Here is a 24,686-nt window from a genome sequence, read left to right on the forward strand (position 1 = left end):
TGCTATATCCCAGAATACACATAAGTCGTTTCAAAATTGCCGACCTTACTCCTGTGAAAAATGAACCTACTAACTAGAGCATAATATTTGTGTATAGTTCTTTTTGTGTTTAGTCTTAGAATACATAGTCAATAGTTATTTTTTTTAAAATCATACTTAAGTCAATTCATATTCCTATAAAAAACAAACCTACGAACTAGAGTATAATATTTCTGTACAGTTCTTTTTTTGTTGTTTAGCCTTAAGATACACAGTCAATACTTATTTCCTTGAACTCGTGTTATATCTAAATTCAATCCTCTGTCTGCGTTGGCTGGCTGTAAATTCAATCACAGTCATTATTGGGGCTCTGTTTCCTTAACTCCAGGGTTATACAGAGGTCTTGGGGGTCTAAGAAGGGAGAAAACTTCTGGAGAAACCTCCCCAGTGTTTGGACCACACAGTTCACCATGCCGGTGCCTATTTTTTCAGGGCCACACTGTCCCTTGAAGTTCACAGCTCTCTCCTTCCATGGTCACCAGGCCGAAGATGCTGGTATCCATGACCTTGCTTCTCCAGATGTACCATGTAGCCATTAGCCTCCAGAAGTGGTTCCATCTGTAGAACTCTCAGAAGTCCATGTTTTTATCCAGTCTCAAAACGCTCTCTATTCTACCTTATTGTTTTGACTGAGAATAAAAAGTATGGCTTCTTTTTTCTAGGTTCAGAGCATTAGGACTGTGGCTGATTGTTTCACAAATGGATATTTATGTAGTGCCCCTCCCTTTAGCTCCAATTCACAGGACTTCTTTTGGTCGTACCTTTTGCTGCCAAGTCTAGAGCTTCTGCAATGTTCTGTCAATCTAGTGTTCCTTGATTTTAGGGCAGCTCTCTCCAAACACATGCCAGGCTACAGTTCCCTCAGTTCCCTTTCATCCACCATTACACCTTCTTCTTTAGAGCTTCCAGAACCTTTTTGAAACCTCTTGCTGTTTGAGGGACCTATTCCCATGTCCTCGTCCTGTGATGAGTCCATTCCTATTTTCTTGGTTATCATGGATTATCTTGTTATATTCCTTTATTGTCATCTTAGTGAGAATTGTCAAATCACTGGGCTCGGTCTATCATCTAGAGTCTGAATCTCATCATACACATTCATAACAAGAACTCAGAACATTTTCAGGCGATTTCATCTGAAATTGCCTTTTGAGTTGTTTATAAGTCAAACAAGAAAATTGGCTACTTTACATAATAATTAGACATTTATAAACCAAAATGTCACTATCCAGTGCAATTAATAACCGTATTTGCCAAAGAATCATTGTCGTTTCTTATAATAAGGTCTGATATTAATATTAAGGTGGATAAAGATGAAAAAAACATAGTTTACAGTTAATTTCTCCCATATTTCCCAAAATGTGTAAAACTTGTTGGAAGAAGTATATGGCTTCCACAAGGTGAATACAGCAAAGTACTCATGTGGCTGTATATGTTCTTGTGTGTTTGCTGCAAAATTATTCTCAACTATTCTGTAGTCTCCTAGTCATAGATATTTCTCCCTAGAAAGTCATCTTTGTTTTACTATGAAATCCCAGCTTCATATCTTGGCTTGGTATGTAAAATACCCTCTGATTTATTATTTCCAAAGAAAAGGACTTCTGTGTTCTGCTGGATACAAATGCAGCATTTATCCAACTGTATGGAGTGAACATGGGAATCTGAGTATTTAGCTCCTTTATAAATAAACATTCCGCTAATCTTTCTTTCTTAAAATCACTTTCCAAGGTACTCGCTGCAACCAATTCTTAAACCCTCTAAAGGTTCTAAGGAAGGAAGAGGGTTGCCCCTTGGTTTTACTCCACTATTTATTGGTCAAGGACTCAGCTTTTTCCGGGCTGCTATAAATGTAATCATTTATCCTTCTCATTTCTAGCTTCGAAATGTTGATGCTATTATCTCATGTTCTCTTTTCTTTGTGTGTTCATGATTTTTTGTTTGGCTTGGTTGTTTTTCATCCTTTCATGAGGATTCTTAGATATGTTTAGGAGCTCTTCAAAAGAAACATACCAGAAAGATATAGCTGGAAATAAGAGCCACCATTAAAAAATATATAGCTAGAAATAACAAAAAAGGCAAAGCAGGGTTGTCCACTCAGTCAACTTAATCATTTAAATGGAAAAAAATATACATAATTCAAAATATTTTGAAATAACACACACAAAAGCAGTTCACTAAGAAATGTTCTCTCTTTTCCTAAGATTTGAATACAATAAAGTGAATTTTTGCTACTGACTTGCTTGCTAATCATAAAAACCAGCCAGGTTATTCCATAAAGAAATAAACACTGAAGGTGAGTATGAATATCAGAATGTTAGATATAAAGACTTAGCAAGTGTCATAGTGTAAAATATTTGAAAATCTGGGTGAAAAAGCTTCTGTCGATCCTGAAGCAGCTGAAAATTACTTGTATAGATTTGCTAAGATTATATCTGATGAAAACCTTAATCCTTAACAAATTTGTAAATGCTGAGGAAATAGCTCTATATTGGTGCTCTTCCTAGAAAAACCTTAGCTAGAGCTGACAAGAGAACCCCAGCAGGTTTTGACACTGAGTCCAGGGTGACTGTTTTTAGATGTGCCAATTCAGTAGCAAACAGTAGTAAAGATTAAGTAGACAGTGATTGGAAAGAGCCAACTTCCAAGATGTTTAAATGATGTGTGTGACTTACCTGTCCTTACTGTGCAAACAGGAGAGTGTAGGTGAGCAGATCTGATTTACTTAATACACTTCGCATCATTGGCTAGAGTTCATGGCAGGCAACCTGGATTGGAAAAAATCGAAGAGTTTTATTGTTCCTGGACACTACTCCACACATTCCCCTCCTAAAATTCTTAGGGAAAATAATTTTTTTGGCATTTAATTTTCCCCTATATGTTGCATCTGTAATACAACCTCGTTGGTCAAGAAATGTTACATTCCATGTAGGACAAGCGCAAATCCCACCCCATTTTGTTTTGTCTTTTAATTGTATGCCTACTGAGATTAACTGATGCCTGGGAAATCCAGACATGCTAAACGACTTGAGTCTCAGGGATGCTATTTCTAAGTTAATGCTTAGCACAGTGTTGATACAAAATGTAAATGCCATCAATACTGGCAACATAAACATAAACTGCAGAATTTATGAGTGGAAGTGTGGATGTTGGCTGAGGTTGGTTGAGGAAGGGCAAGGTTGGTAATGGGTTCATATTAAAAGTTGCTTAAGAACTAATGTCAATATTTGATGAATACAAAATAAAAGAGCAAACGTAGTGTTTAAATGTAAAAGCTAGTCAGTTGGTAAACAAAAAATTAGTGATGTAAGTGTATTGGGAAAAAGGGCAATTGGGGTGGTGTGAATTGATACTTACGTATTGTAAATAGTTTAATTGGAATTGAATGTGCATTATAAAAAGAGTCAAGGGTACTGAAGAACAATAATAAAGTGCAGTAGTCCCCAGCCCCTCACTCCCGGGCTCCTCCCCAGAAGAATCTGCTTTTAATCTTGAGCAACTATATGCATATTTGGTTCTTTTGATGGTGACCTTCTATAATTCTAACTAAAATGAGTTTAAAAATTTTTAAATAGGAAAATTGGAAGAGTTCACTTTTAAGAGAGAAGAGAGATACTAACTCCATTTTACATAAGAACTGTATTATTTTAGAATATACACTTATATTTTTTATTTCATTGGTCCTCGTGGAGGTTTTGTGAGTTTGGCAGGTCATTTCAAGGGTAGGGGACCCAAGCACAGAGAAAATGACTAACTTGCCTAACATCTCATAGATATGGAAGTGTAGGTTCCATGGTCAGAACCCAAATCACATGTTTTCTAGTCTTGTCCTGATTTCTGTTATCAGTGTTTCCCCAACACTTGTCTTCAGAACATGCTGGTCTAGGTAGACATTTTTATTAGTCAAGAGCTTCTTTTTACGCAAATTCCTGGGCATCTTCCTTTGACCTTGAATGCCCTGAGCTGTGTAGTTTTAAAGACAGGTAACTCAGGAGAGAACTCTAGTCTTCTTAAAGCTCTCAGGGCCTACCTCTACTTTTAATCTCCAGGGTCTTGAAAATATCCAGGATGGAGAGATGAAGTTTGACCTTCACTTTTCCAAGTATCACTCTGTCATCTGGGAGACAGTTTTTAAGAGATGACTTTTGCAAAATATGAGTGTCCCTGTGACATTCAGATTTACATTTCTATGCTCCCATATCCTCTGGTATTTGTGCTGTGATGATTGTTCTGAAAAGGACATGTCAGTTTCTGTAGATTTGTTGAGATGGCGTTTCAGCTTTCTTCCATATGTTTTTGGAATTGAACTCTGATTGACAATTTGTTCTTTGAAGTGAAGTACACATTCAGAATGCACTGTTTCTTGTCCATTTAAATCTCACACGAAATTCTTTTCACCTTCCTTATTGTCCATTTCAATGAAGTCATATCAGTTTTCTCCAATGAAAGTCCCAGTTTAAACTTTGGATTGAGAAGTTCTGCTTGCACACTCTTCATCAAGAGCTCTCACTTCGTCAACAGTGGGCTGTTTATGTATTAAAATGGTCAATTATCCCCAAATATTTGATGCATAGACTTCATTTATTTTTTGAGAAGTGTCGTAGGTATAAATCTTTGATGATTTTTTTCATGCATTTTCAGAATGATTATTTATATAAGGTAGCAAAGTAAGGAAGGGAGGCTATGTGGTCAAATGGGTGGGGTTTATATATCACTGTGTTGATTATTATTTTTATGACATCAAGCAAATTATTTACACACCCAGATCTGTTCCCATATATGTAAACTGGGAATAATGTTTTCTGTTTTACAGTTTTGTTGTGAGGCTTGAAAAATAGGAAGAACCACTTAATGTGAAGTCTAGCATACAAGTTGCACTCGATAAATGGTAGCTATTATTTTTACGAGCCTTTTTCATCTGCGAGGTTATGATAAGGTTAAGTACAGTAGTCTTCTTTATTTATGGGGGATACATTCCACGCCCCCCAGTGGATGCCTGAAACCATGGATACTACTGAACCCTATATATACTATGTTTTTTCTCTACACATATATACCTGTGATAAAGTTTAATTTATAAATAACTAATAATAAAATAGAACAATTATACAATATACTATAATAAAATTTATGTGAGTATGGTCTCTCTCTCTTTCTCTCAAAATATCTTATTGTACTGTACTCACCTTTGACTCAAAGGAGGCACTTTATGGCTTCTCTATGGCATATCCAAATTGCCAGCATCAGTACTCTTGCACTTTGGGGCCATTATTAAGTAAAATAAGGGTTCCTTGAACACAAGAACTGTGATACCATGACAGCTAATTTAATAACCGAGCCGACCAAGGAGTGAGGAGCTTAGATAGCGTGGATACACTGGAGAAAGGGTTGATTCACTTCCCAGGTGGGACAGAGCAAGATGGTGTGAGATTTCATCACACTACTCAGAACAGTGCACAATTTAAAACTTAGGAATTACTTAATTCCAGAATTTTTCATTTAATATTTTCAGACCACAGTTGTCTGCAAATAACTGAAACCGTGGGAAGGAAAATCGGGAAAAACCAGGAGGACTACTGTACCTAGCAACATTCATGGTAGAAAAGAGATAATCATAATATAATAATGAAAGAATTAATGAATGAACTATTTAATCTCATAGTCAATCTCAGATGAGAACGTACTGAACTACAATTTTATTTTACTGGTAGACTGGATCTCTTAGATCTGTACCCTACCCTGAGGTATCACATACACCCTTTATAGAAGTAGGGTCACTACAGGATTAAGAGTTAATGCCCTGTCACCCTAGCTGAGATTTCACTACTTAAAGTGGAGTGCAGAGTGGGTGATTTATCTGAAGTTTCACTTTCTATTCTTCCTCAGGTCCATGTAACTGAACCCTTGAGGCTGGTAGGGTACTGGGAGGATCAGTAAACATTATCTTCTGCTGTGATCTAACTTAGAAGTCATCCTCTACCTAAGACATGCACCATTTGCACCATTTGCTAAACCTAGGGTCTTAGCTGTCACTCCAATTACACTGTTGGGACTGGAGCCCTTTCCACACACCTTCAATACATGACCCAAGATGTCAGGATTCTTGACATCTTGCCTACCCAAGTTTCATCAGGCTTTCTCCTGAGAGTCCTTATTTCTCCACTGCTGGCTCGAGTCATGTTCTGAAACAGCCATATCCTCTAGAGATAACAGCCATCCACCTGACCTGGAATGTTCTCATGGAATAATATCTTTATCCTACTCATTGGATAGGTCTTTGCAAAGCATATAATCCTTGATTCGCAACTATGTTCAGGTCATTTATACGTAAGTACTGACCAGTTGACCCCTGCCTCCACTGAGAATGGCCCAGCCGCTGATCAGTTCCTCTGTGGAACTCCTCTACAGTCCCAGCTCCCTCCTGTTCTCTGAATTATACTGCCAATACCCCAGCAAGTCTTGCTACTGAGGCTTTTGGAATACTGACACATTGTTCTGAATTTTTGCAGAGGGCTATAGACTGAATTCCTGGTAAAATTCCAAAATGAATGAAAATCTTCACAGGTCCACTTTAGTGTATGAACTATTTCAGCACAATGAGGATGGAACTGCTTATCCATCACAAATTATTCTCCACTCCCAATTTTTCACTACTTCATGCTCTGTGCAATGTCTAAGACTGCCTCCGGGGGTCAGCTTTCCCGGGCTGGTGTTGGGACGTGACTACCATCTGCTCCCTTATGCTCAGGCTCAGTCTGACCAAGAGAGCTTTAATTTTAATTTGAGTGAAACATGGGATACTGTGGCAGAGATGGGTTTCTTCTCCAGGGTACGATACACAATTGTCCCTTGGTTGGACAATGAACGGCATAGTTCTTGCTCCTAAATCTGTGGTTATTATTTCAGTTAATCACTATCTGAGAGACTCCTTCGCTTGTCCAGTCCCTGGAGAACTCATAGCGGCTGATATTTGGTAGAGACTTTGAAATCAGATGATCTAACCCAAACTCATTTCAAATGTAAAGAAGCTGAAGCCATGAATGGTTAAGGGCCTGCTTGAGGCTCCACTGTTCACTCATGGCAGAGCCACGATAATACCTCATGGCTGCTGGCTCTTTTGGGTCCCATTTGCATATTAGTATTGTGCTGGCTGGAAAATTACCTCTTGGCTATCGCCCATGGGAACATAGGCTATCACCCATGGGAACATAACATTTTAACAATAAGCTTTCTGCTTCTGTACCCCTGCTTGCACACCCGACCTGTGGGTTGACAGGTAGTGAATAGGAGAAAAATAGACCTTTGTGTTTAAGACAGAATGAGGAATGGGATTTAGGGCTTAAAAACCCTGTACCTCTACATTTCGGGGCTGCTTAATTTGGGGTCTGTGTACCCCTGGCAGATCCAGCTGGCTGAATAAAGAGTGTGTTTCCTATAACTCACTGATTTCTGGTGGTCCGTGTGTCTTTCGGGGGCTGGCGGCTACAACAGTATGAGTCTGAGTCAACCTCAGTTTGTTTTATCATTGAATATAGCATACTGGGCTGTGGTCAAGACTGAGAATTCAAGTTTGATAAAGATTGCTTATTTCACAATAGACATTGCACGCCCCTGATCTCTAAGGGACTCTTGGAGTCAGTGTCCAGACAGAGGCCCCAATCCTGGAGAGTTTCTACACCTGAAGAAAGTAATCTAAGTGAGTCCTGAATGACAAGTCTCTCTTTTTTTTTTTTTTTTTGCTTTATTGAGGACATACTTTAGGCAGAGACTCCAACAGTGCTGTTGGGAGAGTCAGCAGAAGAGCCACCTAATAACGGGGCTCCCACACTCATCTGTGAAACTTCCCCCCTGTAGTGTCTAGAGATCCCTCACAGTCACATGAGGGGACAATGCCCCACCTGGGAATAGGGCCCTACTTTCTCTTTTAGGGCCATCTTGTCAGTTTCCCTCTCTGCCCTCCCACATCTGTGTATTAGCAGATTCTGACTCTCCTGCCTCTGCAATTCTGTGTTCATCTCCTCCCTGATCGCTTTCATGACAAGGCCAATTCGGGTTGTCAGGTCCTCTAGGCTGGTTGGTTGCACAAGCCTCTGAAATGCTCTCTGGCTGAAATACCCTCCCCTCTAATCCATCCTGAATACCATCCCGAGTAACTACCAGTCTCACAATGGCTGATCAGAAACACTGTGTGATGCAGTAGAAAGGGTAAGATTAGGGGTTAGATAGACCTGCATTTGACCTCCAGCTCTGCCACCTAGTGCTCTGGGCCAAGGTATGTCATCCCTCTCAAAGTTAGTTTCCTCATTTATAAAATAAGATGATAACAATACCTTGAGAGGTAGTCATGAGGATTAAATGGGGGATAACATCTATGAAGTCTTCAGCTACAGTAAGCACTCAAAAAATGTTGTCTTGTTTCTATTCTTATTCATGACCGACATGACGTCTTAACTTGTGTTTCTCCTAAAAATGGCCCCTAAAACAAGGATTAGAGGGAAAGTAGTTCATTTGGGAATTAATCCCAGAAAGTGCTGTTAGGGGATGCAGAATGAGACAAAGAAGAAAGCAAAGCAGTAAAGGGCATGGGAATGTGTAGGTCGCCACTCCGAGCAGCCAGGATGTGAGCCCTCTATAGACGCCCTGGTAAACTCTGTAGAACCCACCTCAGACCTGGCCCCTTGAGGGTCAAGGAGGTTAGAGTATTGTCCATCAGCTTGAACCCCTCATTTGCAAGCACGACTCCTGGGAGTTAACTGCACTGTACTCCCAGCCTGTGCCTTGAGCTGGCCAAGCATACCCCCTGCTGGAGAATACTGCCAGGCAGAGATGGAGTAGGGACACTGTCTGTGGTCACCCTTTACGGAAGAGCTGGGGGTTTGTTCAGGGCATTGACAGCCTGCTTTAGGGTGCCTGAACTGAATAGAAACAGGACATAATGTTAGGTTGGGGTGAGTCCCCTTAGTAAAGAAGAAAAATGCCAGTCTCCCAGTCCCTTAACATCTGGGGTAGTTGTTAGGCTGGCAGGGTCAGATACTACACAGGAGCTCGGTGAGAATAACGTAATGTTTGCAGGCACAGGAAGACTCTCTCTGCCTGCGCTTGGAGCTGCTTTTCAGGTCAGTGCCTTCCAGACTCAACCTCACCAGAATGTGTACCTACCAGAGACCTCCCTTCCTCTTGCCACCTCTGCTTAATCAATCCTCAGCTCATTTACAGCATTAGAATGCCCGAGGGCACCGAAGCCAGCCAGGGCCCCAAGGCAGTTCATGTTTAGCATGCTTCTTTGCATCAACTCTGTCTCCTCTCTACTAATCCTTAGAAACAAAGACCATCCCCGCCCCCAACACAGGGCATGGCTGCGTCTCTCAGGACCTGGCTCATCGTGATCTTACTTTGAAACTCTCACCTCCTCTTTTCATCCTGCAATTTCCAATATATATCTTTGTGTCATCTCTTTGCTACAGACTTCCTATTTGTTCTCCTTGTTTCTGTTCTAGGCAGACGATTCCTTCTCATACCTGCCTAATCCCCCTTGATCCTTTCACTTTCCAACTCCTTTGCCTTCTATCCCTAGCAAAGGTTCTGGTTTACTCCTTCTTAAAATGTTCACTTGATTAGGTGCAGGAATTCCCCCCTTATTCCTCCCCTACTGACTCTCTCATAGACAGCCAGACAATTCACTTCATTTCAGCAAGGACGCATTCAGAATGGACTACGTGCCCAGTCCTGGCTGTGTGGGGTCTGTGAGAAGTGTAAGGTAGAAGCAAGGCCTTGCAGAAATAAGTCTGGTCCATAAAGAAAGTATACAGTCATGAATCAGTTCAAAAACTGCTCATATGTTGTGCCACAGACTATGCTATAAGATCTAGAGTAGCTTGGAAGCAGAGAATTTAGACTGAAGGAAGCAGGGAAGGCTTGGTGAGAAAAAAAATATTCGCCTGTGTTGGAGGTTCCCGAGATCACACTCAGGTTAGATGATTTCCTGGAAAGACTCGCAGAACTAAAAAAGAAATTGTTATACTTACATATTAAAATCAGAGTAGAAAGGTACAGAGTAAAATGAGCAAAGAAACAAACACATAGGGTGGAATCCAGGAGAGAACGGTGTTGTCCTCTCTCGGAGGACTCACATGAACAGCCCTTACGTCCCCTAGCGATGATGTGTGACAACATGTATGGAATATTGTCAATCAGGGAAGCTCACCCAAAGCTTGGCACCTAGGGTTTTTTTTTTGGAGGGTCAGCCACATAGACATGAGACAGCTGTAAAAAGGACCTCAGAAGCTCAGACTCCAACCCCACCTTAGAAGTGAAATTTGTACAGGATAGCCCGAGGTCCCAGGCATGCAAAAATAAGCACACGACAGAAGTCACTTTATTAGCATAAACTGTGTGCCGTGGCCTAAGACACTCTGGCTGGATATTCCGGGGGCTCAGAGGTTATCCCCCAGCACCTGGCTGCAGGTCAATCTGGAAGACCTCAGGAATGTGCAGGGTTTGGGTAACCTAGGCCTGATGACTTAATCCTTTACTGAAAACTACATTTCTTCCACCCTAAACCATACCATGAATCTGCAGAGGGGTAGACTGGTAGAGCAGGAAAGGGCATCTGAGACCATTGGGAGTTTAGTCTAAATTCTGTTGTTTCAAAGGTGTGGAAAGCAAGGCTCAGAAAGGGAAAGTCATCGTTAATAGGAAGACGTCCCTGATGCCCTGCAGGTCGACGTGTTGCTTTTCCCCAAAGAGCCCAATAGAACTTCAAAACCACCACCATTTACGGTATGCTTTCTGGGCACTAAGAACCAGACTAAGTGATATTCATGCATTATCTCATTGCTAGTGGGTATTTATGTGCTTGTGGGTATTTATGTTCAAGTCATAGCTCCTCCATTAGATGGGGAACTCCTTGAAGGTAGAATCTGTGACTTATTCATCTGGGTACCTGTAGTGCCTAACACAGTGCCTGGCACACAGGTGTTCAAGAAGTATTGATGGAATAAATGTATAAATAAATGAATATTTTGTCTTGCAATGGAGACAAACACTGTCAGGAACTAGAACCAGAATTCAGGTTCCTGCTTATACAATTCCTTTGAACAATGTTGTGAAAACTGGACTGGAAAACGATGACAGTTGTCTCAAAGGTAATACTTCCTAGAGAACAGGAACTATCTACAGGTAATCTTCCATTGGCTCATCCACAGATACACAATACACAGAATGAAACAAAATCTAAGTCACCAGCACCAGAAATAGTATTATAACATACCAGTTATTAGTAATGAGAACTTCTTGAATTTCCCCAAAGATGTCACATTATTTCCTACCTGTGTGACTTTGCTCACAGAGCCTCTGGTTCCTGAGGGAATCTCCAGAGCTCTACCCAGATTTCCTGCCCAGACACTAATTCAGCTTGGGCATCACCCATTAGACAGGGCTCTTTAACAAGAATCCTTCATCCCCCAACGAATGCATGAATAGAACTAAGGGGGTCTGAAGATTGGGAAATTAACTTTATTTTTATTAACCTCTAATTGAAGTTGATCATTTCTTTTTCATTATGAATGTAGTTCATAAATCCTACTAGTATTAGCAGTACTTGTGATTATCCTACCAAAGTAAGCCTAGATACTTTCATACTAAATTATAGTTGTGGCAAGTATCTCAAAATACTATGTTCTTCATTATTTGGTAACTATAGTAATTATTAGGTCCACCATTTGATCTTATTTTAATAGAGTAATCAAGAAGTATATACAATATAAGGCCACATTTTCAAAATATTTTGATAACCATAATTCAATATACTTACTTTCCTTGCAATCCTAGTTTTTTAAATATTATGCATTTGAAAGTATTATTCAGATAAAGGGTCCATAAGTTTCGCCAGACTGCCATAAAGTGTTCCGAAATAGGTAGATCCAAAATAGGTTATTACGTCCCAACTCTCTTGGTAATAGTCTCATATGATTCTGTGACGCTTATGCATGTGCCTATCAAAGAGCTTTCCCTGTTTCTGTAATACCTCATTAAAAGGTCTATCTCACCAATGAGGCTATGAGCACTCTAGGAAGAGACTGGGTCCTATCTGTTGGCATGTTTCCAGCTCTGAGCACTGTGTTTGGGGCTAGGTAGATGGTCAATAATGCTTGCTGACCATGCTGTGATATTAGTGGATGAATGAACAGGAAGGCTTTTCAACACGTGTGAATGCCTGAACTCATACTCATAATTGCATTTTCCTTTGTCCAAAGTACTTCTCTTGGGGAGGCCACGAGTTTACTCCTGTTGGCCTTCACCCAGGCAATTTCTGTGACATCTCCCCACCCCACCCAATTGAGTAGTTACCTTTTTGGCCAGGTTCTGAGAGCACTGCCAAGTAATTCGGTCCATATAATCAAAGCCAGCCTAGAGCGGGGACCCATCTTAGTCACCCAGCTTTTTATTTAAGCTCAGCTCTGAGTGACTTTTGATGGTTCCAAATGTATAAAGAAACACCAAAAATAAATCCCCCTTTTGGGCATGAAGATCTAGTTGCTGCCACCAAAGCTACTTAAAACGATGTATTTTATGCTCTAGAAAGAAATCCAGAAACAAACATGTCCTCAAGGTGGCAACTTGGTGGGAATAACTTTGTAGTTTCTCACAGGGACCACTGTAAGTTGACTAAGAACTTGGATAAGTTCTAACATGTTGATTAAAAAGTGGCTCAATTTTCTGGCTCTATTTCTATCTTGCAGCCATCCTGGAGAAGTTTCGACAATCCACTCCATTTTAATCGATAAACTCTAAGTTGCATTTAGGACTGGCAGCCAAAATGTCCCCAGATACACTGCGGTTGCTTATTGCAATTTTTCCTTCTTGAAATATAAGTGTTGAGGGTCTAACACTTGGAATGAAACAGTCTATTTGGTATTTTGCTATTGTTCAGCATATATTTAAGCCTCTTGATATAGAATCAGAGATTTACATAATCATGAACTTTCCAAAGGGTGAACACTACGCAGGCTCATATTAAAGATTCTATTCACTAATCAGCGTTCTTTTATCACAGACCAGTCTGGATTAGATCTATCTATGAAGAATTATGAGAATCTGGGATGATGCTCTTCCATTAATAAGCCCTTCTTTTATGTTTCTCCAGTGCTCCAGGAATGAAAGCCACAGACAAGTCTTTCTTGTAACGCTGCTTGTAATTTCGCCACAGAGGAAACAGATAACATGAACACCAGCAATAAATAAAGGCCTTGCAAAGGTGAACAATAAGAAGTTTCCCTCGTTCTTCACTGACCCTCGACAGATCAATTGTAAAGATCTGTCCATTGGAGATTATTAAAGCTAAATAAATATCATAAACACTGTTCCTTGAGAGCAATCTAGCTTTAAAGAAAACAGCATTGATTTATTTGGTTTCCAATCCAATAAGCTGTGTTTTAATCATCTTTCACAGCAGATACTTCAAAGGAGAAAACAAAGACATTATAAAGAAGAAAGTCTTTAAGACAATTTGGGATGTCTCAAAATCTCTCGGTATGTATAAACTCTGGGGCTGTGTATGTATTAATTTAGATTTTCTTATTTATGTAATGAGTTAACAAGTTGATAGGTCTAGGGGCCACCAGAATCTAGGTCTGTTAATTATCTAACATAATTATGGAAAGAAACATCTGTGCTCTTCACCTGACCCACATCAGCAGAAAGATGCATTTGCACAGTAGGTAGGGGATATTATTATTACTTTAACAAACGTATAATGTTTAGCTACTTCCTATTTAAGTTAATATTAATTAACATTAATTAACTTAAATAATATGTAAGTTAAGTAATATTCAAGGGGTTGAGGTTTTTTTTCTTTTTTTTTAAATGTACAATTTAAAATTAAATGTACAATTCAATAACTCAATAGTTACCTGCTGAATTTGTGCTCTATACAGTTGTAAAAGCAGAGGATGAACTTTGAAAATTATTTGGGTTGCTGCTTTTGTATAGATCCCAGTAGAGGGGGAAAACAAAACAAAGCAGCACTATCACCTAGAAGTCATCAGGCACCAAGCACCATGAGGCTGCAAGCAAGAGGATGAAAGCCAGGTACACTTATAAGGGAGGAGCAAACAAACAGCAGGGTCTTGACATTTGTGAATAGCTGTACCATTTCTGGGTTGCCTTTTCTCTACTCTTAGTTATACAAGGCAAATTCATCCCTAAAGGTATAAGCCAGTGTTAGCACAGGTTTTTTTTTTTTTTTTTGGGGTTGGGCGGGGGGAGGGGGGCGTTGTTTGTTTAATCAATTCCTAACTAATACTGCTACTAGGTGGTGGAGTTGGGATTCAAATCTATGTCTCTGTGATTCCAAATGCCACATTATTTTCACTTTTTCATATCACATAGTTCCTGATTCAAGTTTATTCTACATGGACAGAAAAAAAAAAAAAAGACTAAATGGCACAGAAAAGAGGCAGAACATATTCTAGAGTTAGGTGATAAGCTGTGCTTTGTCTGCTCAACTTTCTCCATGGATAGCTGAAGTTAATGGGGGTAGAATGGTCAGGGAAGGCTTCCTGGATGAGGGAGCCTGCAAGCCAATTCTCAGCTAATGGGCTTTGGATGCTCAGAGAGGCAAGCACAGGATGGTGCCACCTCGGGAAGAGAGGAGACTTGAGTTTCATCGGTGAAGGAAAATCATGCAAACGTTTGCTCTCTCTTCCTCCTCCTTTTACCTTTACAATGTGTGCAAGTGAACTGGAAAATCTGTTCCTTATTCTTTGGCAAAGAGTTTGAGAAACCAGTACATCATAACTGGTAACAAGCATTAAGTAGGTGGAAGAGGGAGGTTAAGCATCGTTTGACCACGAAAGCACTGCTGATGCAGGACAGGTAGTGAAGCCCACCTGAGATGGGTAGGTCGCCAGTAAGTTAGTTTTTGCACTTTCATTAATTTCTCAAATGCATTAGGTAAAGCTCCCTTATCCTTCTACCAAGATGCCATAGTGTCATCCTTATACAAAGATTCTATACTGCTGTCAGGAAGACCCATGGCAGAACTAATCATCAGATAAGCATTTTGAAGAGCACTCTGAGTGTCAGTATGTTATGGCTTTTAATTATTACCTTAAATTTATCTGGTGTCTGAATCAGAGTGGAAGTGATCTGGTGTTACACAGAGAGTTGGCTGGATCCATTCTTTTCCCTTCATAAATATAAATTTCCCCTGAAGGTGCACTTGGAGGCACAGGGGATAATTTTTAGCTTCTCTGTCACCTAAATCATTTTTCCTCCTGTCCAGATAAGAACTAGGTATCACTTCCTTTAGATGAACCTTGTCCGAAAGTGAAATGAGTTTAAGATGTTTCCTCAAAAGTTTTCAAACTTTATATATAAATTATATGTGGAAACGTTTAGTGAATACTTGAAAAAAATGTATAAACCAGCATATTTTGCATAACAAAAAAAGCTCGGCTACAAGCGATCTCCTGAGCAGGTCCTGAAACTAATTTTCCTGTAGTAAAGTTTGTCTTGATATTAGTGTCAATTGGGTTCACCTAAATTGCTTTTTTCAAAGAATTCTATTTGTTAAATAAAAGTATCAGGGTAAGAGTTTTATTTTTAGACGAGGGTGTATTGACCACTGAAATGAAAACAAACTAAGAAAATGCCAAGGATAGGCCCGCATTCTAGAAAAAGGAACATTTGGGAGAAAACAGGCAAGCGCCTCAGGGGATTGATTACCAGGTAGATAAACTTGGATGAGTGACAGGGTCTTGGATGTGAAAGGGGGAAAAGTAACTAAAACACAGCACGATGTTCATATTCTGCCTTTGTTTGCAAGTCTAGTCTTCCTGAACACAGGTTTAACCCCTGTGAAAGCAAGAGCTATTTAAATTCTTTCTTGTAACGGAAAAATTAGTTTCACATAAGACCCGTGTTTCCACTCTACGGTAACGGTCCTTCATGGAGATCTGTACCTTTGTGCCTGAGGCTCAGAGCAACAGTGGCAGTGATCCTGCTTGGGAATCAATGGCAGAAACAGCCACAGTGCCATTTAGAGCCCCTGGAACCTAGTGCGCCAGGGAGTTCCCAGGGACATTGCAGGGCCCAGTGGCAGCTGATGTGAAGACATGGAGGGCATCTCTCTCTAATCGAAAGACTACTCATGAGCACACCGATGACCAGAAGACAAAAACAACATGACCTTGAGAGGGTCATACACTCACATTAATATGACCCCGCCTTATGGGTGGGGTAACAGCTGCTGGAATGGCAGATGTTAATTTGGTCTCATTTGTTCACATAAGCAGCAGCAGTTTTGAGAGATATAAACTACCCGGGCAAAACGTTGCTGCAAATGCAATGAATGAAACATAAACCGTCTTTATACAGAACCTTGGACGTTCTCCTCCTCCTCTTACAAGCACTCCCCAGCCATACTGCTCCTTACTACTCATCCTCTTTGTTCTTATCTCTGTCTTCTGAGTTCACCTTCCTCACCTATTCCTGACATTTGTTACTATCAATCAAATGGACTCCACTGTCACTGGCTCCTGAGAAGCTCGGTCCACTCCCCCTCCTCCCCGGGGCTGTCAGTAACTCGTGAGATGAGGTGGGGATGCGCCTGGCAAACACCAAATCTTTACGCATTCCCTGATTGGTTCTTGAGTCAACAAGACAACTCAGAATGAGAAATAGGTAAGTCAGAGTCAATTAGAACAAATACTGGTAAGATATCAATTGGCATACTCAGTGTCCTAAGACAAAAGACCCTTGGCCCTTGACACTTGGCTCGGTCACTTTGAAAAATGCAGAAATCAATCTCCCCAGACACAGAAGTGCAACAGATTGCAGAGACGCTGAGTGAGTAATTCTGTCTTTCACCTTATCCTCCCCCTCCCACTCTTAGAGCCATCAGCCTTTCAAGAAGACTGTCCTGCACCATTCATCTGACGGCCGTCAAGGCATCTGCTCAGAGTTCACGCAGTCTTGTCACGTGACCTTCCTCCTCCAATGCTTGAATATAATTTATTCGGAGTCATATCTCCTAACTAGACTCATTCAGCAACACTAATTTACTCACAGCCTTTGACCATCAAAGGGTCAGGTTTTGAGTAAAAACCCTTCTTCCTTCTAATGTGCTCTACCATCCCTTTTATCCAGAGCCTCTTCCTTATGAGTCTAGTAGCTGGGTTCTCTCCATTTTACATCTGTTAAAGTTCCTTCATGTTCCCTGTGCACTGCATCACTTGTACCTGGAGGGGCTCAGTACACGTGGGGTCTCCTGCTGGGAAATTTAGGCTCCTCTCAAGTGTGACAGAGGCTTCCATCGTGTTAGGCTGCCAATGCAGGGGAAAAGGAGTTTGAGAAGGCGAGGGAGGGCAGTGTTTAGCTCTCTTCTTCCTCATCTTCCATAAGACTTTTTCCTTTTCAAAGGCTTTTGTCTCAGATTTAAGTTATTTTTTCATCTCTTTGTCATGCAATGGCAAACCCTTACTAATCAGGGAATGGCTAATTTTTCTGACTCCAGACGCCCTGAGTTCAAATTTAAGTTGTGCCAAATACTGGCTGTGTGACTTTGGACATTCTTTTATGCTTTGACACTCAATTCCAATGTGCGTGAGGGGGAGGGGTGGGGGGATTTCTCACACCAACAAGTAATTCTCCAACACCAGCTGGGTGTCCCACGATTTAATTCAGTTGTGACACCACCTACCTGGAGATAGCATCAGAGTCTACAGGTTAAGGGTCCAGACCAACAAGACTGCTTTCCCGTCCCCCACTTCGGGCACCATTCACAAGCCCAGGTTGTTCTAGTGCTTCTGACTCACTAGCTACAAATTGGAGGCTCCCAAGACCTATTTCTTGGATTCCATTAACTTGCTAGAGCGGCTCACAGAACTCAGAGAAACATTTTACTTACTAGGTACCAGCTTATTATAAAAGGATATAACTCAGGAGCAGCCAGATGAAGGACAAGTACATGGCAAGGTATATAGGAAGGGGTGCGAAGCATCCATGGCATTCACCTGAAACGTCCACATGTTCACCAACCTGGAAACTCTCAAAACCCCATTCTTTTGGGTTTTTATGGAGGCTTCATCACATTTGCGTGTTTGATTAAACCATTGACTATTGATAACTCAACCCCTCTCTGCTCCCAGGAAGCCAAGGGTGGGACTGAAAGTTCCAAATCGCTTGGTTAGCTCTGCTGACAACCAGCCTCCACCCCACCCAAAGGTGCTCTCCAAAAGTCTCCTAATTGACATAACAAAAGACACCTTGATGGTTCTCAACACTTAAAAAATTCCACTGGAGGTCTGTGCCAGAAAAAGGGAGCCTATTGGGGACCTTGAACAAGGACATAAAATTTACAAAAATATCCCAGAGGAACACATAGGACAGATATGGATAAAGGGGAGGGATGGAGGCAGGGGAAGGGTATCAATTAATTGTCTACAAGCCTCATGAAAAACTGTACATCTGATGATTAAAGATAAGTCACAAAAGACCATGAATTTCATGAAATGTGACCTTTCTGAAGAGTTTTAATCAAGGAAGAACATGAATTACTTTTGCATTTTCGAAAGTTATTTCTCGCATAGGAAGAAGAGGTAACACTAGGTCTTCGTAACAATTCAAGGTAGAATTTTCTGGGATATAAGCCCTCAAGCAACTCAGCTTCCTTCCCCTCCTGCTCCCCTACCCCTTCTTCAAAGCCCACACTTTATAAAGCATGCACTAGTAAAAAGTCACTGTCATTCCATCAATTGGCCAAGGAAAGTTAAAATCATTCCAGTCTTAAAACTTAGTCACTGTTTTGACGGCTGTTATACAGAAAGCTGACATCTCTGTTGAGTTATCTGCTTTGACACCTCACTCACTAGTTTTTGAGACATTTTCATTATCTCAAGGATGCCATTAGAATGCATGAACAGAGTCATAAGCACTTCAAGATCCAGAATGTTCTTGTCATTTATGTTATCCTTGACAGTGTGAGTGACCTATGTACTTATTTCTGTGCTGCCATTTAATGTCCTGGTTTCCTTAGTTCTCCTCGTGGCCATCCTTCTTCCTAACTGACCTGAGTAATTTGATAATCTGCAAATCAGTCCTCTTGGCTATTGGCATCTTCTTCCTGATTATTAACCCAAGTGTTAAATAGCCATGTCTCCCTCAGCAGCATTAGTGAGAATACGTTTATTTCCAGCTCTTAATCTTGCTTAACACGAGGGCAGGACTTGATCAGAATAATCTAGATCAGGAAACTGTAAACTGTCTCAGAAAGGCAGGATTTTAGATACGGTGTCTGAGGCATGGGGGCACTGTGAGTCCAGACTGGAGTTATTTGAGAGCATTAAATAAGGAACGGAACTCAGAGATGACAATACACAAAAATAGGAATAAATAAGTCAGTACCCACCACATATTGAGAAATGAATGTGAGCAGAGACAGTTTGATGGGCATTTTGACTATACTAGCTCATTCAATTCCCCATGAAGACAATAATCTTAATTCCAAATTTTAAATGAGAAAACCTAGATATTGTATAATAACTAACGAATCTGCAATTTGAACCCAGATCTTTAGTAGCAAAATGTGATTGATGTTGTGAGCATAAAAGAAATGTCGACTGAAGGATATAAAATGAGAAGCACTTTCTTGAATACACAGGTTAATTATTGAAAGCCTATCCAATGGAAGTCTCTGGCATTTGAATTTAGGAGACCATCCACGTCTTATAGATGGAAGGAAGAATGCAACATACAAACAGCGATATTGATATTTTACATGACTGAACAATGTCACCGAGGAAACTCTCAAGACCTACTTATTATTTTCATGTGTTGACAAAGCTTAGAATATGGAAGATGCAAGAGTCTTAGCCTCCTCTTGCTCTGCTCATTGTTTTAAGGAATCTGAGATAGTTTGAGTGGGTCAGCTGGGATTGCCCATATTTTCTGCATGCTTCTAGAGGTCGTCCGATTCCATCTAGTTTTGAGAACGGCCATCCAAATACTACTTTTTGTTAGTGATAGTTCAAGGTAAGGTTTTCTACTTGCATTTTTATTATGTTCTCAAACCTTTCTTCTCTGGACTTACCATTATTTAAGATGTCTAGGAAGTGGACGGCAAAGGATTAACTTTTGTTTATTACCTGTTATGTGTCCTAGGCACAGTACTAGACTCTTCACATACATTATTTCATTTAATTACACAAAAATCTTATAAAGTAGATGCTGCTTTGATTTTTCAGGTAAAGAAACAGATACTTGAAGAGGCGAAGGATATTGTCAATGGCCACACAGTTCTTAAGGGATGGAAGAAAGATCCGATGTCGGGTTTAGCTGACATTAAGTCTATCATGTTATACGTTTTGATATTTTGCTCATTTAATCTAGTGTCATTAACTTTTAGAAGAGTTTTACTAGGTCAAATGTTATCGCATTCCTTTCTCTTCTTCCTTTTGCTTCTCTCCCTCCCTCCTTCCCTCTTTTTGTTTCTCTCCTTTTCCTTTTCTTTTTTCTTTTTTGTTAACTGAAAAGGCGAAAGACAGTACTTTTGACAGAAGCTTTTTGGATCTCTTCACTTTATTATATTTTCAGGCTCTCTTTCAAATGAATATGTATTAAAATAGCAACTGGCACAAATGTCAGCTGATATCATCTTTCTGCTATAACTTTTCCAAGGAAAATGAAATTTGGTGAATTTTTGTTCCATTGTTTTTGCCTGAGTATTACAGGTGACACGCCAAAAGATTTCACCCAGTGCTCAAAGTGGCCTTGCCTCAGGTACAGGGCTGGGAGCTTGCCTTTGAGACATAATGACTATTACTAAGTCTGTGGCGGTGAGAGCTGTAGGGGACACCGAGAAATCATTTACAGGAAAGGAAGCAGAAACTCAAGAAGATAAAGTCAGTTCCTTTATTTCTAAAGTGGAGATATTAACAGCATCTACCTAAAAAGTGGTTATGAGTATTAAATAAATTCATATTTGTTAAGTATCTAGAATTGTGCTTAGCATCATATTTGTTAAGTATCTAGAATAGTGCTTAGCATCATAGAGTATTTGAAAAATAAATGTAATTATTCATCTAAGGCCATGGTTTTCTGAATAAACATGCCTTGGTTCTAATTCACTTGGATGTTTTTGGGCAAGTCATCTAACCTCTTGGAAATGCAGTTTGTTCAATTTTGGAAACAACGTATGATGTTTGTGACTTCATAGGATTATCGTGAGGATTAAATGAAGTAACACAGGCAAAATGCACGGCTCTTCACAGCCTAGCATGTACGAACTAGCATCAGACCCAACATTAGAAGCAGTGACTCTGCTCTCTTGACAAACTCAATGCTGAAACGTTTACACGATTGCAAATAACGCAGATTTCATATTTATATTATAACTGTTTCTTCTAGGGTTTGAGAGTAGAATGTTTAATATATCTTAAGCCAACTCTGGAAAACTTGTATAACTTGAAAAATAAACACATTCCACTTTTCTTCCTGTTGGCATTATCAGTTAGCACCCTGTCATTGTCTAAGCTTCATATGTATTCTGTAAAAATCATAAGGGTAGGTTGGCTGAAGTCTGCTTTTATTTGGAAGAAGATATTCTAAGCATAGTATTTCATTATCTCCTCGTGTTTTGATTCTTTGTTTTACCTTCCTAGGCCCAGAGTCTCTCAGAAGATCTCGGCTCTGATTCTAACTCAGCCGTAACTAGTTGAATGACCTTGGGCGAGGCACTTGCAATTTTCTTTGACATTTAATAGCCTTTGTTTCCTTGATTTAAAAAAATCGTTAAAAAAACCAACTCTGTTACTTATTTATAACTTTTAATTTTAGAAGTGTTTTAGATTTACAGAAAAAATATGAAAATAGTACAGAGAGTACCCACATACCCCTCACCCAGTTTCCCTAATTATTAACATCTTACATTATTATGGCACATTTGTTACAATTAATGGATAAATACAGATATGTTGTCATTAACATTAAGTCCATTCTTGATTCAGATTTCCTTAGTTTTTATCCAACATCTTTTTTCTGTTCTAGTATCCCATCCAAGATATCGTGTTACATTTTGTCATTATGTCCTCTTAGGCTCCTTTTGGCTGTGGCAGTTTCTCAGATTCCTTATTTTTAATGACCTTTAGTTTAGAGGACTAAAAGTTGGGTATGTTATAGACTGGTATTTTTCTGATGCTTTTCTTATGATTAGATTGGGGTTATGGGTTTCTGGGAAGAAGATCACGGGAGTAAAGTGCCGTTTTTATCACACCATATGAAGAAGTGAGTACAATAAACGTGACATCGCTATTGATGCTAACCTTGTTTATTTGGCTGAGGTATTGCTTGTCAAGTTTCTCCACTGTCAAGTTACTGCTCATCAATATGACCTCTGACCTGGTCAGGCAACCTCATCGTCTAGTATATATGATATTTTGTTCAAATCCTGCCTCTTCCTCTAGATCTTTAATTTGTCCTCTTTCCTCTAGCCCTTCAGAATCTCTTCCTTCTCAGTCTTTCTCTCTTTAGACTCCTTTAAAGGTTTGTATCTCTATCTAGCACTTGAACTGGCATCGCTTTATAGATTTGTTGCAAATGAGGCCTCTATGTTTGCTGGTTTAATATCTCGTTTTAGTACAGATAGAATGTGAAGCATTTTCCTTGAATATATTGAACTCGGTAAGATAAAGCACGATGGAAGATAAGCCTAAGTGAATGAGGACAGTTCAACAAAGAGAAAATTAGGGTAGAAAAAATAAGATGGAGACAGAGGTGATAAAATTCTCTAGTTTTTTTTTTTTGAATTTCTGATACATTGGTATAAAATTTTACAGTTCGAAGTATCTTGTCCTGCCTTATTTTTGTTGTTTAAAGAGAACAACTATACTGTAATGTCAATGTTTTAATTTTTTTCCCTCAGGGTAGAATACCTAGATTCAAAGAGTACCCAAGCTAGTAAATAATAGAACAAAGAGAGGAATTCCAGTGTATGAAGGTCAGGGTCCTTTCACTCACACCCCATTTAATAATAAGATTATAGAGGCTTTGTGAGAAAGGGGCCACATTTTGTAGTTGTTCTCTGTTTCTCATATTCTACTCATTTGGTGTTAGGCACCTGCTCATTTGATACGAGGCACCTGTTATGATCAAGCACATGCGCATTGACTTGAATACCATCTCGTTTTGTATTGAAGTCTGTAAACAGCGAGGCAAGGTGCGTTAATGAGAACTTAATACAGCCAAATAGGAAGACTCAAACTGTGGGGTTTGTTTGTTTGTTTTTTCTGCTTTGAAGCAACAGCTGTTCATCCTTGGGGAGAGAAAACTAATTCATACATTTTTAGACTAATCTTACTCCCAAAGAAGACAAAAATACCATCTGAAAAGTCTTGGACCTAAAATATATTATGCATCCTAGTTAACCATTAAATTTCCTTGTCAAAGAGAAAATGTGGAGAGAGACAAGTGGATAGTGGTCCAAAGGTTGAAAGTAGGGGCTACGTTACTTGGAGGGTAAGGAGGAGATGAAGGGAGCGTCTCTGATATTGAGAAGAATGATCATGATTGTACTTCCAGGTCCCTTGAGTTAGTTAGAACTACTCTGAGTAACACACAGGAAGTGTCAGCGTCTTAAAAGAATAGGAGATTAGAATCACAGCTTGGGAGTCATAGAGTGTCTACGTGAAGGGCTGGTGACTATGAGCGGCCTGAAAAGAAGGTCCCTTCCTAATTGCTGAGTGCTTCTAGCATGTTCCAAGGTCATATGAATGACTGATTAGCATAGATGAGTGAGGATTAGAAAGAACATAATTTGATTTGAAAATACAGAGAAATAGGATCTTTCTTACATCTTAGGTTCATGGAGCAATCCATATGTATTACACCAGCTAAAGGCTGAATATGCCAAGTATCACTGCTGTTAAGAAATAGGTTTCTGTACCCTGAGTAGGCAACGTGATATAGGTTTTCATATTTAGATGTCCCTTATAATAACCCAGAAAACTTGTTAAAGCTGCAGAATTATGAGCTCCATCCCAGATGTACTGAATCAGAATACTGGTGAATTCTAGCATGCATATTTACATTCTTCCTTTCCTTTCAGTTCTGCTTTGATCGGTGGGTTATTGGTTAAGAATTCCTGGTCAGGTGATAAACAAGGGGTCTGGGTTCAGACAGATAAGGGTTTTAAGTGAAGCTCAGGCATTAATTCTGGACAAGTACCTAAATTCTATGAGCTACAGAATCTTATTTGTACGATGGGGATAAAAATATCTACCTTTCATGTATATGGGGCGCTTAAGTGGAATACGTCAGTGCTTAGCATGTAGTAGACGTTCAGTCAATATTGCTATATCCTTTCCTACTTTAATTGTTCTATTTGATTTCTGGGCATCATTCCATTTAGGTAGCCAAGTGTCCTTGGAATTTTTGAGTTAGTCCACCTCTTTGGTGACTAATCAAAAAATTCTCCTTCATCATAGACTTTCCCACAGCTTTGTTTGAAATTGTTCTAGATACTGACTGGCAAGGAAGAACACTGAGAGTGACATATTTGAAATGACTATGTGTCCTAACCTTTGCTCTATGAGAAGCCATCTTGGAGACAGCAAAACTGAAGATGATTAAAAGATGGCTTGTTCTGTGCTTGAGCCTTT

General features: G+C 39.8%; 1 long non-coding RNA gene across 1 annotated transcript in view; it reads right to left on the bottom strand.

The window, feature by feature from the left end:
• The window catches only part of LOC105292555, a 64,283-nt gene that overhangs the window by 10,672 nt on the left and 28,925 nt on the right, over window positions 1-24,686 (bottom strand). The window contains exon 3 of the long non-coding RNA XR_895914.2: window positions 2,709-2,801. This is a non-coding gene — a long non-coding RNA (uncharacterized LOC105292555). The remainder of the gene's footprint in view (window positions 1-2,708; window positions 2,802-24,686) is intronic.

This window comes from Pteropus vampyrus, unplaced genomic scaffold (assembly GCF_000151845.1).
Source record: "Pteropus vampyrus isolate Shadow unplaced genomic scaffold, Pvam_2.0 Scaffold59, whole genome shotgun sequence".
In the NCBI taxonomy this organism is placed as follows: domain Eukaryota; kingdom Metazoa; phylum Chordata; class Mammalia; order Chiroptera; family Pteropodidae; genus Pteropus; species Pteropus vampyrus.